This window comes from Pongo abelii, chromosome 16 (assembly GCF_028885655.2).
Source record: "Pongo abelii isolate AG06213 chromosome 16, NHGRI_mPonAbe1-v2.0_pri, whole genome shotgun sequence".
Classification (NCBI taxonomy): Eukaryota; Metazoa; Chordata; class Mammalia; order Primates; family Hominidae; genus Pongo; species Pongo abelii.
The window spans coordinates 63,463,709-63,476,394 of NC_072001.2; the positions used below are offsets into that span (position 1 = coordinate 63,463,709).

The window sequence follows — 12,686 nt, forward strand, 5'->3', positions numbered from 1 at the left end:
CCCAATGGTGTAGGAAGAGCCTACAGCCCTCAAAATCAATAGCAATTATAGAAGCACATCTTCTTTGCCAGGAAAACTACTTAAATCAGAAATTAGCCAGGAAACTAACGGCCATGACTGCAAGCCTAATGTCAATCAATACCATAGTTTAATAGCTCAAAGACACAAGATGTTAAATATTGAGACTCCAGTGCAAGACTGAGCTCCTAATCAAAGTCAGTGAGTCAGCAATATTTCCTGGGCATTTACCACAGGCAGTCTAGTTGGCACTGCGGGAAATTACAAAATCTAGACAGTCTCCAAATCACAAACCTCCAATTGTAAAAATGCACATAGATGTCACATCCTTCCACTGCAGATGCAAGGGACACTTTTGGGGAAACGCTTGACCTTCAGATAATCGACAGACTTGGAAGAAGGGAAGAAATTACTAAGCAGGACTGTGTTAACACTCTTGGCCCTTGCCCATCAAGGGCACCTCTGCTGCCCCAGTCTTACCAAAAATCTTCCTTAATATTGCCTGAATATTACTGCTTTACGTTATATAAATTATAGATCTGTTTAGGTGAACGAGGTTTTTTTTAATTATTATTTTATGTATTTATTTTTTGAGACTGGGTCTTGCTATGTTGCTCACATTGGCCTTGGACTCAAGAGATCCACTAGCTTGAGCAGCTGGGACTACAAGCCCACGACCACGCCCAGCATCGTTGTTTTTTAAATAACAGGACTCCTCTGGGTTGCTGAGGCTCTTAGGACCACCAACCATTCCTAACTTAATGAATATCGATTCAATCTGCTAGTCTCTAGCTGGATGCGGGTCCGCTGAAATGGGAAGGAGGAAGGAATGCAGCGTAACTGGACCGGCCTGGATGGCTGTTGTAATGCGTCATGGAAGAGCCAGAAGAACGTCTCTAAGGAGGTGGAAGGTGGAAAAAAGAAAGTGGAACAGGGGCAAAGACATAATTTTCCAAATTTACTCAGTGTCAACCTTAAAGCTAAAAAAAGTTCCAGAAAAATATTTCAGTGATTTAGTCTTCCTACACACACATTGCCCCTCACTACCCTCCACCTCCCCACCACCAACCCCATAATTAGGCAGTGCATGTTATATAGGTCTTTCAGGGCTAGCCTGGGAATGTCAGCACCTTTTGCAACACTGTTTCAGTGGGAAAGTGCATTCTGCATTCCAAGTCACCAAGTTCCAGACAGGCACAGTAGCACACACGTGTGAACAGAATCCATCAGTACAATCTGGGGCCCAGGCCTTTGCACACCAACAGCTTAAGGTTCTTGGTAATGAAATGGCCCAGTGTGCACCCATGAGGCCACTACTCTTTTACACACGCACTCAGAACACCCACAGCTTTAAAACGGCAATCTTACTACAAAAATGACACTTTGCATTTGCACAGCACTGTTTTTTGTGTACTTTACACTTTTATTACCTAATGACTGTGTTTTCTGAAATCTCCAATAACTCTGGGTGGTGGTAAGAACAGGCATCCTTAAGCCACTTTCCCAGATAAGGAAACTTATCTGTGTTCCCCTCCTTCTTCTCAAAAGCCGGCTGATGGAACCCAAGCCCTCCACACCAGCACTGGGGCCAGCTGCACAGAACGGCCAGAAGGGAGCGGCCCCGGGGCCACGCCCTTCTCGCTACCCTCAGTTCCTGACTCACTGTCACATCATGGCGAGCAACAGGACAACCCTCCCCACAGAATCATGGGGGACACTACCTTCCTGATGCCAATGTGTTCAACCAAGCGGGAAACTCTCCAGGTAGAGTGAAATGCGAAGTTGCTATGCTACAAGATAACCTAGACTAAGGGGAATAACTGACGTTTTTATGTCTTCTTTTATGGGGGGCTGGGGGGTGCCTACTCACACTCCCCCCTCTCATCTTCCCCCGCTACTTCCCTCCTGCTGGTCGGTTCAACTCCACAAACAAGCGCGCGTTTGTTTCGAGTACAGTAACTTAGAGCAGATGGGGGGCACTTTCTAGAGGGCGGTGGAAAGCCTACTTGCTACTGCTGCGCCGGGGACCTGCGGCTCCCTGGGCGGCCACGCCCTGCCTCGGCGGCGCCTGGCGCGTCTGGAATGCGGGGCCTCCCTCCGCCCCCCTCCCCACGCCGCCTCGCCCCGCTCCCGCGAGGACTTCTTGGGGAAGCCCGACCCCCCACCACCTATGCCCTGCACCCTCCTGGCCCGAGCGCCGGCGGCCCCTCACCCCTGTCCCAAACACCTTGTCCCTGAGCCCCCTCCCCAAAGACTCTCCAGTGCGGGCATTCCCTTCAACCCCCTGCCCCCGACGGCCTCCGGGGCCAGTTGCCGGGGCCTCCCTGCCAGGGCGTACCCTTCTTCCCAGCGTCTCCGTACCCCGCTAGCTGGCGGCCCATAGCTGGCGAGTAGGGCGCGTCCCGCTTACCTGGGCCGTGCGCCGAGAGCTGAGAGCGTCCCCAAATGCTGAGCAGAGCCGGCTGGCCTGGGTGGGGCTTTTATACCCGCCACATCCTCCCTCGGCGAGGCGAGGCCCGCCCCGCCCCGCCCCGCCTCCCCCTTACACGGCCCGCTCCCACCCCGAGTCAGGGGTGACTCACCCCGGCCCGCCGGCCGTCAGGGACCGCGCCCTGGAAGGCTCGCAAGCCGCGCCACGCGGGAGCGGCCCCCGCGCCCCTGTCCCTGCCCTCCGAGAAAGCCCGGCCGAGGCTGCCCCGAGGCCCACAGGGACCCCGTTTCTTCCCCTTTTCCTCATTTTACTTCTTAAGTGCCACGTCGAGCTCTCAGCCTCGGCTTGGGTTAATAAATTAACAAGACTTTAGTAGTAGACTCTGGGCTTGGTTAAGTGGCTTTTTTTTTTTTTTTTTTTTTTTTTTTTTTTTGGCGTTAATGCAGTGGAGGAAAGAATTGTTCCAAGAAAGATAAATCTGGACTCCCCTGAGCTGGGGCTGTTGGCATCCAGCGCCCCATTACCGTCTGCAAACATGTCAGCTTAACCTCTGGCTACCAGTTCCCCGGGGGGCGCGAGGGGAGGGAGGGAGATTCGCCCTGTGCTGCAAAGCCTGGCCCGCCCCGGCCTTCGAGCGCCGGGAAGCCCCGAGCCTGGGCTGGGAGGCCAAAGCCGGGAGCCAGGATCCCACCTCAGTCCCGCCCAGGGAGGCGCCCCTGTCCCTAGCACGGCTGTGCTCCGCTTCTCTCCGCGCCTGGGGCATCTCTACGCGGCCTCGTGGCAGGCAGTCCTGAGCGGGGTGGGGCCCATAGCTTTGAACCCAGAGTTTCAACAAAGAACTTTCCTCTCGTCCTTCTTTCATGACTCCTGGGGTGTGTGTGTGTGTGTGTGTGTGTGTGTGTGTGTGTGTGTTTCTTGCAGCAGAGCTTTGAACCCGGAGTTTCAACAAAGAACTTTCCTTTCGTCCTTCTGTCATGACTGCAGGTGTGTGTGTGTGTGTGTGTGTGTTTCGTGCAGCCGTTTAGCCAACTCCCTTACTCGATTTTGCTGTTACTCGCTTTTCTTCCGAGAGAGAGAGAGAGAGAGAGAGAGAGAGAGAGAGAGGGAAAGTTTTTTGCAGCCGTTTAGGCAACTCCCTTGCTCGGTTTTGCTGTTTCTCGCTTTTCTTCCAAGTGTGTGTGTGTGTATGTGTGTTTCTTGCAGCCGTTTAGCCAACTCTCTTGCTGGGTTTTGCTGTTTCTCGCTTTTCTTCCGTGTGTGTGTGTGTGTGTGTGTGTGTGTGTGTGTGTGTGTTTCTTGCAGCCATTTAGCCAACTCCCTTGATCGGTTTTGCTGCTTCTCACTTTTCTTCCAAGAGTCACGTTGGCAACGTGCAGGCAAACACCTATTTGTTGTATGTGAGACGACGCAAATACTGTATTCGAACCTCAAACTAACAGGAAAGCGATGCTGAGAATCCCGAGGACCTCTCGCTGCGTCTTTTAAACCCCCTCCTTGCACACTACTTCCTGCAGCTCTTTTTCCTGGTTTCGATGATTCTGTGTTTTAATCTCCCATTTATCTTAACATCCATTTTTACTTTTCAGTTGAGCGTCAATTCACTCCTGGGAATCAGAGAATGATAGCAAGGCCAACAGACATTCAGTGCTCTGCTCACTCGCGTAGAGTGGGACGGGCAAAGTCGGCCACAACTGGGGTCTCTTAACCCGCCCAAAGCTTTCTGTTACCCAGCGCTTTCACGACGAATTATACACGATGCTTTCACGAGGAATTATACACGATGGGCCCTACCACAGGGTCAAATAGAAAATAAAGCAACACTTTGGGTACAATTGCTGATTTACATTTATAGCTCTTCAACTTAGCCTGAGAGCTTCAAAGTCAGAAACAATGTTTATCTGCCTACTTGGTGTGAACATTTTGGAAGGTTAGGGGAACACAGGCAGACAGTAATATTGGGCACGATTCAGCCTCCCTTCTGTGTATCTCAAGGTAGGTTCCACAGTCTCTTAGTCCTAATTGTGCTGTGATAGGTCCTTTACAGAAGATAAAATTTAATTCAAATCATATGGAATATATAAAAGCCATCAAATGTCCAAAAGAATTTTGTGCTCATCTTGGGCATGCCACAAATTCTAACTTCCATAGATTTGTACAATCACCAGGATTTGCATCATGCTAAAGAAATGTGCACTGATGTTACCATAAAAATGAAGCTATTAGAAGTCATAGTTTGCTATTTCTGAGGAATGTGAGGCCAGTTCTTCCAGTATAAAAGATCTTTTATTAGTCAGAAGACTATTTTCCCCCCGGTTGAGGAGAATGTTTACATTAGCTCTCAGATTGTCTGCTGTTGTCCATATTGTTCTCTAAGTGCTTGACTTTGTTTTGTTCACACTTCATCTGCTGCACTCAACACCTCTACTAGCGCCTAGCTAGCAATGATAGGCACTTACTAAATGTGATAGAATGATAGAATACAATTATTCACTGAATAATAGAATGTTAAAGCAGGGAGGGGCCCTAGAGATTAAATTGCCCTATCCTTGATTTTTACTATTATTATTCTTATATCTTTTAGTTGAGATCTCACACTGTCACCCAGGCTGGAATGCATGGCATGATTAGGGCTCACTGCAGCCTTGACTGCGGAGGCTCAAGAAATCCTCTCCTCTCAGCCTCTTGAGTAGCTGGGACCACAGGCCCATGCCACCAAGCCTGGCTAATTTTTCTATTATTTGTAGAGACGACAAGGTCTTGCTATGCTGCTCAGGCTGGTCCCGAACTTCTGGGCTCAAGTGATCTGCCTACCTTAGCCTCCCAAAGTTCTGGGATTACAGGCACGAATTACTATACCCAGCTCTTGATTTTTATATATGAAGAAATTGGAGTCCAAATAAAATCTCCTGCCCAGTCCAGGGATTAAATAATGCACCCAAGGCCATCATATCAGTTACTTTTGCAGTATAATAAACTATCCCCATAAACTTAGTGGTTAAACATAACCATTTACTTGCTTGTGATTCTGCAATTTAAGCAGGACCCAGTGGGGACAGCTTAGTGCTCCTCCACAGCATGTTGGGTTGGGCAGTTTAGTTGGGGTTGGAAGATTGAAAGCAGCTTCATTCATTTGTCTGGCGCCTGAGCTGGGATTGCTAGAATGACAAAGAGCAGGCTGGGCCTTTCTCTTCCTTGGTCTTACATCCTCCAGTTTCTTCTCTTTTGCTACACTACGGTAGTCATGGCAGCCAGCCTTCTAGAAGCAAAAGCTGAAGCTGCCAGGCCTCTTGGCTCACAGGCTGTGCAAAAACAAGCAATAGGCTGGATTTGCCCTATGGGCTGTACTTTGCTGATCCTTGTTTTAATCCATTGCCCTACTCAAGTTTTTGGTTTTGCCCTCTGACATCTAGGCTCCTCCCTTTGAGATGTATTTCCTTTTCTTAAGAATGGCCCAGGCCGGGCGTGGTGGCTCACGCCTGTAATCCCAGCACTTTGGGAGGCTGAGGAGGGCGGGTCACGAGGTCAGGAGATCGTGACCAGCCTGACCAACATGGTGAAACCCCGTCTCTACTAAAAATACAAAAAATTAAGCCAGGCGTGGTGGCGGGCGCCTGTAGTCCCAGCTACTCGAGAGGCTGAGGCAGGAGAATGGCGTGAACCCGGGAGGTGGTGGTTGCAGTGAGCCGAGATCGCGCCACTGCACTCCAGCCTGGGTGACAGAGTGAGACTCTGTCTCAAGAAAAAAAAAAAAAAAAAAAAGAATGGCCCATATTTGTAGCTGAACAGTTCTCTCAGTCTGCTTCATTCATGCCAGGAGAAACTGAAAGGTCTAGAAACCTCTTTTCATTTTGCACTTTTTCTGGTTTAAACTGGCAGTTCTTTCATTAATACAAGTATCTTAAAAACCATGTGGATTTTCTATATCTTATTAAGGTTCACACCGTGCTCCAAGATTTATATACAATTTTCTCAAAAACTTTATTTATGTAAATCTTGCTGAGGTTTAATTCCATGTTCCAAGATTCACATTCATTTTTTTTTTAAAATAGATCTCTCTCTACTTTGCATGTCAGGCTGCAGTGGGACAATGCACTTAAGATTCTTAGAAGCCCTGAGATGGTCTTCGAAGTACCACATTAAATCTTTCTTGAAGTCTTTAAAAAGAAATTTTTGCCGGGCGTGGTGGCTCACATCTGTAATCCCAGCACTTCGAAAGGCCAAGGCGGGTGGATCACAAGGTCAAGAGATCAAGACCATCCTGGCCAACGTGGTGAAACCCCGTCTCTACTAAAAATCCAAAAATTAGCCGGGCTTGGTAGCGCGTGCCTGTAATCTCAGCTACTCAAGAGGCTGAGGGAGGAGATCGCTTGAACCTGGGAGGCGGAGGTTGCAGTGAGCCAGGATTATGCCACTGCATTTCAGCCGGGCAACAGAGTGAGACTCCGTCTAAAAAAAAAAAAAAAAAAGATTAAAAAATGTATAAAGAATGTCTGGTATATTGTAGGTGCTGAAAAAAGCCATAGTTATTTCATTGGGTGTTTTAGTCTTTGCAGCAGCTGGCCTTGCTGAACTCATAGTAAGACCTCAATAAATCCTTGTTGAATTCACGTGTCATGACCCAAACCACACAGAGTACTCTTGGTATGGACAAACCACAATGTCTATTTTGTTTGGAGGCATTTCCAGGGAAAAATCTGCAGTGACTTCAATGTCTCTTTCTCAGCTGTAACAGACATTTTTGGCCTCGGTTCATTCTCTGTGAGACAGGCAGAATTCTCTTTCTGAGACATAATTCTGATTATATGACCCCTCTCCAGAAACTCTCCCCAGCAGGGCTCTGACCTACCTGGGCAGCCTCATTCCCCCACATCTTCACTCTTCACCACTCCATGTGCCACCGCTGGACAGGCCAGGCTCATTCATGCTCTGTACCTTCCTCCATCCTGTTTTCCTGCTGGAATGCCCTTTCCTGCTTTCCTCAGTGGTGAACTTTGCCTCATCCATCAAGCCTCAGAGTAAATATTATTTTCTACTGCAGAGCAAAGGCTTTCCCAAGGCCTTCAGGCAGATTTGGCTACTTCTCTTGGCATTTTAAAAATATACCTCTCCTCTTGCAGTTGTCACGTCGCATTGTTATTTTTTAATTTGTTGGTCTCAGCAACTAGGCAGGAGCTTCTTGGGGACAGGCATTTGGTTGTTTCCTCTTTGCATTGACATTATCTTACCCAGTACCTGTTACTATCAGATTTTTCTCCATAAACGCATTACCTTGCCTTTGTTCATACTTAAACTCACCTGGCAAAAATTAAAATGTATAGTATTCAGTGTGGTGAAAATGGGCAAAATGGGAATTCTCAGACATTATCAGTGGGAGGGCAATTTGTCAGTATCTATCAGTATTTAAAATACTCATGCCCTTTGATGCAGTGATGTTGCTTCAAGAAAGCTATCTTGGAGAGCTCTACATGACCATAACAATATATGTATAAGGACATTTATATCAGCATTTTAAGATTGAAACACCCTAAATGGCCATCAATGAGGCTAAATTAAATTAATTTTAGAGTATGCGTTCAATGGAATGAAACTGCTGAAAGGACTGGAGTAGATCAATATGTTCTGACATGGACAGATTTCCAAAATATAGTGCTAAGTGAAAGAACAAGCAGAATGTAAGTGCAAAACTGTGTCTTGCTGGAATGCTAAGTTACAATACGATATATAAAACATTATGAAAACTGATTTGGCTACAGATGCCCACTCTGTCAAGATCATTCCTACATTAACCCACTGGAATATTGGGATGCTTCCTGAGGTGTAAGCATCTTATTCTTAACTCAGCACATTTTACTGCATTTGTACATTGGCATGTCAGAGAATGAATATTTCAAACCCTATCAGCCTCTATTGTTTCTTCCAGCAGCATTTTTCCATCTAATTTTGTAGAAAATACAAATATTTAGCTGCTAAGTGTCTGTTATCAATAGAAAAAAAAAAAACCCTAATTCTGCAATACAATATGTATTTCTTAGTCATAGAGTCTATTCAAAATAGGACAGTATTTTTCACGAAGTAAAATATTTTGAGTGAACATGAAAACACACAAAAACATAGCTGCATTTTGAATGTTTTTATCTTCATTAAGTGTCTATTGAAAGTATGTTGGGTGTTTTGAATTTTTTTAACTTTGAATTAGTCTTCAAAGTTAAAAAATTGAATTAGTCTTCAAAGTTAAAAAATTCAAAACACCCAAAATACATTCAATAGACACTTAATAAAGATAAAAACATTTAAAATGCAGCTATGTTTTTGTGTGTTGTCATATTCACGCAAAATATTTTATTTTATGAAAAATACTGTCCTAACTACTTGGAAGACTGAGGCAGGAGAATCGCTTGAACCCAGGAGGCGGAGGTTGTGGTGAGCCGAGATTGCGCCACTGCACTCCAGCCTGGGCAACAAGCGAAAAACTCCATCTCAAAAAAGAAAAAAAAAGTCTCCTTTTTTTCCGGCCCCAGCCCCTGATCCTACAGCCGCCGAAATGTTGATGCCTAAGAAGAATCGGATTGCCATTTATGAACTCCTTTTTAAGGAGGGAGTCATGGTGGCCAAGAAGGATGTCCACATGCCTAAGCAGCCGGAGTTGGCAGACAAGAACGTGCCCAACCTTCATGTCATGAAGGCCATGCAGTCCCTCAAGTCCCGAGGCTACGTGAAGAAACAGTTTGCCTGGAGACGTTTCTACTGGTACCTTATCAATGAGGGTATCCACCATCTCCATGATTACCTTCATCTGCCCCCAGAGATTATGCCTGCCACCCCTATGCCACAGCTGTCCAGAGACTGGCGGGCCTCGGCGTAAAGGTCTGGAGGGTGAGTGACCTGCAAGACTCACAAGAGGGGAAGCCGACAGAGATACCTACAGATGGAATGCTGTGCTCCCTCGTGCTGACAAGAAAGCCGAGGCTGGGACTGGGTCAGCAACCAAATTCCAGTTTAGAGGCAGATTTGGTCGTGGACATGGTCAGCCACCTCAGTAAAATTGGAGAGGATTATTTTGCACTGAATAAACTTACAGCCAGAAAAAAAAAAAATCAAACAGAATAATATGACTAAATTTATTCTATTTACGTTAATATTTATGTGTATTCACACATTTATGTGTATATTCATATATGTCTGCATAGGTAGGTTCATGTAAGCACGTATGTAAACGTATGGAAGTATGTACACCAAAGTGATATTGGTCAGCTTTGGGAAAAGTATTTGTTAGGAGAGTGTTCACCTTTACTACATATGCTTGTTTGCATTGTTTGATTTTTGTTAACAGTTAATACAGACACCTTCTATAGTTTTAAAAAGGGTTGAAAAAAAGACATATAGCCAGTGAAAAGAAGGGCTGCCTTCTTACACTTAAGATTATGACAGGTCATGCTAGGCTTTGGGAAAAACTTGAATCTTTTTGATGGTATTTTTCATGTATATTTAAGAAAACAATAATTTAAAAATCTATAGAGGAAAAGATGGACATCATAGCACTCTCTGCTGACAAAGAAAACACTCAACATTGTAACATCTCATGTGATTTTGTTTCTTCTAGTTGTAATCTATGAGAATACAACTTAGGCAGAGCCAATGCTTATATATTTCATACAATGCATGAAGAAAAAAAGCTTGCTAAGCAAATTAATATAATAAATAAGATAACTTCTGGCATGAAGTTTACGGGAAGGGTAGAGCACATTTCTTTATTCATATAACCTTTGTATTGTTTGTATTACATCTTTTATCTCTTGCTACTATGACTGTTTATGTTTCAGGTTGCACCATCAAACTAGGAGCTCCTTGTTCATCTTTGTAACCCCAGCGTGGGGCTCATAACATGCTCTCCATGTTGAGATACCTGACGTTGTTGGAGTGGACTCTATTACTGGATACTCTGATAATCATCATAGAACTCAGGAGGCATGGGCTCCGGTCCTAGCTCCTATATAAATTGGGTGTACTTGTACATGTCACTTAAGCTCTCTGGTCCTGTTCCTCACCTGGAAAATAAGGGTCTTTGGCTAAAAAATTATCAAATTCTGTTTTAGCTCAAAAACTTGATCCTTAATATGCAAATGTAATAATTTAAGCACATTAATCATATACATGCACATCTATATTGCTAAACAGAGACAAGATTTATCTGTTCACTGAAAAGGCCCAATAGGGTTTCTAAATGGAAGTACTTTGAATAATAAAATTATACCTTTTTACAAGTAGATCAATAGATCATTTTTACCAAATATGATTGGCCTTCTTTCTCTGAATTCCTTTTTTGTTCAAGTTAGGAGGGGTGTCCCTGTGTAACTGAATACATGCATATAAAGTTGTTGCTTTCATTCAGACTCTTTGGATTGTGGGGCCCCAGCATGTATTTAGCTCCTAGATTATTTAAACATATAGCTGCAATTGAGAAATATCACTTTAAAGTAAAATAAATCTGTGTCGAATATCATTAAGATAATGATAACAGGCAACTGTTAAATGTCCATATGTTGCAAAGGAACTTAGGTTTCTAATAAAGTGAACCTGTGATAACATACTTAGGTAACTAAATATGGGTATATGCACTAAGGACACACTTAAAGTTATCACTAGCAATAGAGTGCAAATATTGCTCCCCACTCTTCAAGGAGTGTTGGCAAGCAGCAAGCAGAATGGAACCCAGTTTTGTAAACTGAGAGGCCAGAGCTGGTACAGGGATGCTTTGGGAGAACATGAGAAGTTGGAGTACAGCTAAGCTAGATACCAAGGGAGACGCCAAGGGCACTACGATCTGTTAAAAAGTCTAAAATACAAGAGCAGAATTTAAACAGAGGGGGAAGCCAAGCTCTATGGCTGGAAGAACAGAAATGCAAGTAGGAGGGACGCAAGGAGGGAGGGGACAGGCTGCAGCTGGGGCTGGGGTGGCAGCCATTGCCTCTGTGACCATGATGCTGGGAGATTGGGTGAGGTTGGAATGAATCGCTGGTGTGAATACTAAATCATCTCTGCCATTTCTTCAAACAATGCAAAAAAGAGAAGAATAGGAAGGAAAAGGAGGAGGAAAGGAAGAAGACAGTGGAAGAGAACATTGTGAGGGAGGATACTGTGACATTGTGATACAGAGAGCAGTGAAGGGAGAGGTTTATACTCCTGACTACAGCATAATGACAATTTTTTCACATCTAAATTTTAGTTTTTACCTTCTGAGCCAGTTAATGTAAAAATATATACATAAAGAAATTTTAGTTTCTTAGCATCTGGAGAACAGAATATTTTGGCCCAGATCATCTGTAAGTTCCTTGCTAGCTCTTACATTTGTAAGACCCTGCTAAAACAGTCTCAAATTCTGTAAGAGTCAGTTAAAACAATCACTGAGAGATTCATAAACTGACTTTATTACTCAGGTAGTAGAATTTTAGTTCAACTGCTTAACACTTTGGCATCTGGTTTTCCCGGGGTTTTTGGTAAGAAGGCCTGATTGCTTTCTAATAGGGTGGGTCTCAGAATTGTGTTAGAAGCAAAAGGCAAACAGATGGGTAAGCTGCTCTAATCAGCTCAAGCTGGAAAAACAAACAAACAAAAACCAGAAAAACCTCTTTTCTCTTAAAATGAGAGGTTGGTCTTCCCCAAATTCCAATGCTCCACTCCCTGATTTGGAGATGAATCAGATGACTTCACTGGTCTTCCCCTTCTCTGATTTCTATGATTCATCAGCTAAAGCAACTAGGGTGGGGGTAAAGAACCCTTTTAGTATTCAGGTTATGTTGCAGCTTAAAAGGAAGGAATCTAAGGAAAAACTGTTAGAATTGTAAAATAATGAAGAAAGCAAACATAATACTCCTAACTCAGACATATTTTTAAAGAGGACTCCTTATTCTGGTAATTATCAATTACATGGACTTCGCTGTTTATCAATTGTTTTATAAATATTTTTCTACGAAATCAGTAAAAAAAGAAAAAAGAATGCATCGTACAGACAAAAACCTAGTTTCAGGCTGGACTTGGTGGCTCACGCCTGTAATCCCAACACTTTGGAAGGCCGAGGTGGGAGAATTGCTTGAGGCCAGGAGTTTGAGCCCAGCCTGGGCAAAAAGGCAAAATCCCATTGTTACCAAAAAAAAAAAAAAAAATTAGTTGGGTATGGCAGTGCACATCTGTAGTCCTAGCTACTGAGGAGGCTGAAGCAGGAGGATAGCTTGAGCCTATG

At 44.4% G+C, this 12,686-nt stretch overlaps 1 protein-coding gene and 1 pseudogene across 1 annotated transcript in view; one reads left to right on the forward strand and one right to left on the reverse strand.

Annotated features, from left to right (window-relative positions):
- Nucleotides 1-2,472, reverse strand: part of ANXA2 (annexin A2) — a gene marked incomplete at its 5' end in the record, with an annotated part of 47,862 nt that extends 45,390 nt beyond the window's left edge. Inside the window, 1 exon segment of the mRNA NM_001133344.1 lies at nucleotides 2,429-2,472.
- LOC100444786 (small ribosomal subunit protein eS10-like) lies at nucleotides 596-10,713 on the forward strand (annotated as a pseudogene).
- The last annotated feature ends 1,973 nt before the right edge of the window (nucleotides 10,714-12,686 follow it).